General features: G+C 34.3%; 1 long non-coding RNA gene across 2 annotated transcripts; it reads left to right on the top strand.

The window, feature by feature from the left end:
- The first annotated feature begins 231 nt into the window (after window positions 1–231).
- LOC148881111 (uncharacterized) lies at window positions 232–5,344 on the top strand. Of its 2 annotated transcripts, none has more exons than XR_016104750.1 (2): window positions 232–626; window positions 4,834–5,344. It is a non-coding gene; the product is annotated as an uncharacterized LOC148881111 (long non-coding RNA). The 2 variants fall into 2 exon arrangements; XR_016104751.1 differs by having other exon boundaries at window positions 261–626; window positions 4,804–5,344.
- Window positions 5,345–5,743: the final 399 nt, after the last annotated feature.

Raw genomic sequence — 5,743 nt, 5'->3', positions numbered from 1 at the left:
TTCTGACAAGAAAATAAAAAAATAAAAAAAAATTTCAAAAAAATAAAAAATGGTCCTAATCGTTCGAATGGTTTCGAACCAAAATCAATGATTTGGGGGAAAATCCGATTTTTGGGAAAAACGGAACCGTTCAAGCGATCGGTTCCCGATTTTTTTCGGTCCGACCGTCCGGTCCGGTCCGGTTTTGAAAACCATGGTTTTCACTAACCCCTCGAAAACATGCTATTCATCACTGTTCATCCTCTTCGAACGAGAAAACCAGAGCGGCGGTATTCTCCTTTCTCTCTCAGCAAACCTCCAACCGGTGGCAGGACTCTCTTTTTGTACTAGATTCGGTGATAGGTTTGTCGTCTTCAGCGTCATCTCCCCTCTCCTATCCATTTCTCACAGTGGTATTTTACGCTCTTGTTATTCTAATAGCTGACCGAGACTTCCTCTGTTCTACGAACCTTGAATCGAACAAGTTGTAAAAGTGGTTGTTAGTCCGTTCACGCATGTAAGGAGGAATTAGATTCGATCATTTCGCCCTTGCGTACTCTAGTTCCTGATCCATATCAGTGGATCACACCTATTTCACCTGGATTTCCCGTTTGCAGCATCAAACAATCGATCAGGATATCATTTAGGTAAATTCAAACCATTCCTTTTTCTTTTTACAGCAACGATTTGAGGTTGGGGACAACAGTTGATGGAGTCGGTATCATTAAAATCACTCCCGTAAAATTTCATCCCTGATCCAGTCTAACCTGAGTTTTGTTAAACTATTGCTAACCCGTTTCTTTCTTTTTCATTTTTTCCTTTTTTTCTTTTTTCTTTCTTTCTTCCTCCTTCTGGTTTTACCTCTGGAATTAAATTTCTCTTGTTGAACGTTAACGGCATGGTTATTCATTAGCTTTGTTTTCAAATTCATTTTGGTTGTTAGACTATTGAAGCTTCAACATCTATTTCGTTTTGCTATCTTTCTATTAGGTTGATTATTAGTCTCTGAGGTAGAATACGCATGTTTTAATGTTGCCATCTCCTCTCTGTGTTTTGTAGTTATGTAATCCGATTTCGTTTTATCATTTCTCTTTTCTTTCATGCTATATAGTTTGATCCAGGTAGTTTAAGTTTGAATTAGATTGCTCTGTGGTTTAATTTCCTAATGGTAGACATGGTATCCCCATTAGCATATAGGAACTAAATGAATGAACAAGGAAACTATAAGAAGGGAGGAAGAGTTAATAAACAATATCGGATCATTTGCTTGCAAATTGGGAGAATGGGGATTGGTGCCGGACACTGATTTTGGTAAATAGCTTGATAGGTAGGATATGTTTTAGGAAGAATAAGCTGCTATTAATAAAATGAAATAAAAATAATTTAAATCAAAAAGAGAAGAAAAAGGTAAAAAGAAAACATAAAAAGTATAAAAGATTCCTAAATAAAAAGTAGTAATAATAATACAAAAATATAAAATAAAATTATTATAAAGCAAATAAAATCAAATAAGATTCTGTAAGGAAATAAAAACTAATGCAAATATAAAAAATTAGTAAAGGAAAATTATGAAATAAATATTTGGGAAAATTAAATAAAAATAGAGAATAAAAATAATATAAAAGTAGATAAAATAATAATGATAATAAAAAGGATAAAAAGCAACAAAAAAATAAATAAACAAAAAAGGTAAAGAAATAAATAATAAAAATAAAATAAAAATAAGGTAATGATGAAAATTGGTAGGATAAATTTGTTGATTTGTTCTTGTCTGGTGTTAGCATGTTTTCATTTGTTTAAATAATTATTATTGTGATTGTTTGAGATCCCATGTGGGCTCTACCTATTGGACCCGGGAGAGGGGTGCCTAACCCCTTCCCTCTTCCATCCAAGTCTTACCCGGACTGGTTAGCCGGTGCCTCGGGTTTTGGAGTCACTATTAAAACAAAGCATTTTTGAAAATCATTCTCGAAGGTCCCATCACCTCCATTTCCTTAATCGATGGGTGGTGATTCCATTTCCAACCCAAGTGAACCATTTTCTGACGCTTACAAATGTTAAATCACTTATAAAAAACCAAATACATTTTTATCACCATGAAATTGATCTTAAGCATCCATTTTCCTTCACAAAAAGAAGACCGTCCCATATCTCCTTTAGATCTGCTTAAGTAGCACCTTGAGATATTCTACAATAACTAGCACCTGTAGCACATAAAACACTTTGCTCAGTCTAATAACAAATCCCTAAGACCCAAATTTATCATATTTTATGTCATCATTGCAACTGATCTTAAGCATTCCTTCTAGACGAGGCTTCTACTTCTATCAATAAAATATGACACCCTATCACACATAGATTCAGGTTAAGGGTAATAGATACCCTACGCCCCTAGTGTATTAATATAAATTTCTTCTAGTAGCTTTAACTGGAGTCAAGTATGACTCCAATATACAGTAACCCTATACATTTGAATAAGACAAGAGTAAATTAATGACATGTAAAGAATGGAGAGCTATGAAACAATGCCAGCATGATAATGAGGGGTCCATACTCCATAGCAACAACTTTTAAAGACCCAAGAGTCAAGTCTCCAGTTTTTTCATATAACACAAGAAATGTTTTCAAACAAGTTAATGTGCACAAGATACTATCTAAATGGAAGAACAGTGGAGAAGGAGATAAATGCCATTTTCAATGTTGGGAATGAGAATATGCAGCTAAAAGGTGCCAATCAACGGGTTGGCAAGGTCTCCTGCTGGTCATAGTGGAGACTTGGGATCAAATCCCGCCTGCACCTGGGTTGGGGGATGGGCTACCTCCTGTTGTGTAGCCCCTTCAAAAGAAAAAAAAGAAAAAAAAAGAGAGAATATGCAGCTGTAAATAAGCGCCACCAATGGTTGAAGAGAAGAACCTTGTTTCTTCCATTGAGAATGCCCAATATACTAAAAACTTGACTCTATGTAGTGAATTGATGATGATGACCAGTAATTTCAGATAGAGTTGTTTCATGAGTGTTTGAAATTGGGGACTGAAGTTGCACATCATCCATTCTTGGGGAGTCAACCACTATGCAATTCATCCATCTTCCACAACTATCTTGATTTTGCAAATTGTTTCCGAAAGAAGCATTCAAGCATTCATATGTTCTTTCAAAGTCCTTTTGGTTATTTGATATCACTCCTGCAGTCTGATGTAATCATTGTTTGGTGGTCTGGTGTCAATTGGATCACTCTTAGCCATCTGTTCAGTTGGATGCTTGAAAGAAGATAATGTTGTAGGTAGATTATTGGTTGGAGGAAAAATCTACCCTATTACAATGAATAACTAATTCATTAATGTAAGGACTCTAGTTACCAAAGAAGCAAAGAGATTAAAAAAATCAGTGGGTTCATTGTTTTAGAAAATTAATTTCATCCAATAAATTTCTTAAATTGCTAATAGTTTGGAACTGCTCATTGTGAACAGAACTAACTGCAAGCATTAACAATAGAAAGTCCCATGAATTTCGGGAGCATTCACAAAACACACACATGTAAACTATGACATCTATAAAGCAACAAAAAGAGCTTCTTACAGTACGCAATTCAATTTCTGTAGAGAACGAGAGATATAATTCCAAGAACACCCCTATTTATTGTTTTTCTACTAGATCTCTTCTATAAGCCTGAGATCCCATATCAGATTATTCCAACTATAAGATCTACTGAATACATTTACACAGTCAGGAAAATATAGTCAGTAGTCTAGAAATATCTCTAAGGATAAGAGCATCCAATTCCTAACCTGGAAAATCTCCATGCCGAGAACAATTAAAGGGTGTGTTCCAACACCCATGACTCAACCATGGTTTAAAATGTCCTTGATTTCCCTAATATTAACACAACCCCTAGAGGGGGTTGGGACAAACTCAGTGCACCTGTTCTCAGGAGGTATAAACAAATTGGATCCCTACAGTTACATCATGAAACTGTTGACATCAACACTTTTTTAGGAATAACTGAAAATTGGATCCTTAATTTCTGAAGGGGGTGCAAACTCAAGCTCTATAAGATTGTAACTATGCTTTTTTATCATTCAAATAAATGATTCTCATTGCAGTTACATCCAGATGCAAGTATTGCAAAACAGGTTAACACAACTCCAAGAAGGAAAGGTATGGCCTTCAAGAGAAAAAGGAAATTAACAAATAAATAGTCCAATGGTTGCTAAGTTTCACAATAAAGTATCACAAAAAATGAAAGCAAGACACTATAGAGCATTTATAAAGAGTAGATTAATTTCCATAGAAAGGAAGAGAAGGATCGGATCCTTCACATTGTAAGTTTCCTTCGGGTTATCTTTCAACTTCATATTTTCAGGTCACTAGCCAAAATATTTTCCTTTTTGTTGTGTAACAATTAGCTCATTAATCTTAAGAGCAAAGCTTTGGAAAGAAAAATTTTAAAGAGTAGGAGTCAATATAAATTCACAAAAAGGAAAAACAAGAAAACCCACCTCACTAAATGCCAACTAGCAGTTGTTAAATTCAAGAACAAGTAACAAACCAAACCTGTCAACAGCCCGACCAGACACTACAAGAAGTTGAAGTGGAGAGACGCCAATTTTAGTCAAACTTCAAAGAGATTGAAGGATTTTTCACATTAAAATTTGTACTAATGATCAAAGTCATCATCCCAATTAAACAGTGAGTGCAACAAGAAATAACATTCAGTGACACAAGTCCTAAATTTAGTATTGGTGATTTACTAATTTACTGATAAAAGGATACTAACTATTAAATTTAGTGAAAAGAATTTTATACTAATATATTCCAATATACAGGAAAAGGTTCTGAGTTCTGACTTTACATAGGTTCTTGAGAGACACTTCTTGATGCAATACGGGATTCGGACCAACTGAGTAAACATTTACAATGTTGGTTTTTGAAGACCCATCTTAATACCTATAGGGGGAAGATGATGCAGTACAGGAGAAGGCCAATAAGTTATATGCATATTGGAACCACTCTAAGACACAAGAAGCTGAGATGACATTATTGATCCAACCAGGTAAATTACCAAGTTAACATTAGCATGAAATTTCTATCTTAGTTCAAATTTACCAAGTTAGCGTCAGCTCAGAACTTCTTAGTTCACTATAAAAAAGTTAGCGTTATATCATGATTTCCGAATTTGTGTTCAATTAGGACTTTCTTTATGAAGAGTTTTAGTAGGATTCCATTAAAGAGTGTTCTCATAGATTAGGAAACTTTCTTGTAGGATCCATAAGGTGGTAAGTCTATAATAAAGAGTAGCTAGACCAAAGTTAGGGGAATTTTGGTTGATTTTCTTTTAAATATTCAGTGAAGAGTTGTTCTTTCTATTTATTTCAGCTTTAGTTCTTTTCTTTAAAGCTTCTTTGAATGTGATTTATTTCCGTATTGTGCCACTTCTGCACATCAATTCCAGATATGTGTTGGATTAAGACTATCTTATCTTTGTCCATCTAAACTGGGATTTCAACTTCTCAAGCTTATCTTCTTTGAAATAATCTATATAGAAAAATACTTATTAGATTGTCCCATTATCTTGCTAGACATGTGAGCATAGTTGTCAAGGCGACGCCTAGGCCACAAGGCGCCCATGGAGGCTCAACTTGCCTAGTCACTAAGCAGTTTTGTATACTATCTTATAAAATACTTTTATATTATTATTTTTTATATTAGAATTATAAAATAGGAATTATTAAACAAAAATATTCATTTTTTGTGTTTATAAACTAA

This window comes from Nelumbo lutea, chromosome 1, assembly GCF_056320005.1.
Source record: "Nelumbo lutea isolate HS-2025 chromosome 1, American lotus-T2T, whole genome shotgun sequence".
Lineage (NCBI taxonomy): Eukaryota > Viridiplantae > Streptophyta > Magnoliopsida > Proteales > Nelumbonaceae > Nelumbo > Nelumbo lutea.
The sequence above is the reverse complement of the archived record's forward strand: the minus strand, read 5'-3'. Positions and strand labels throughout refer to the sequence as shown.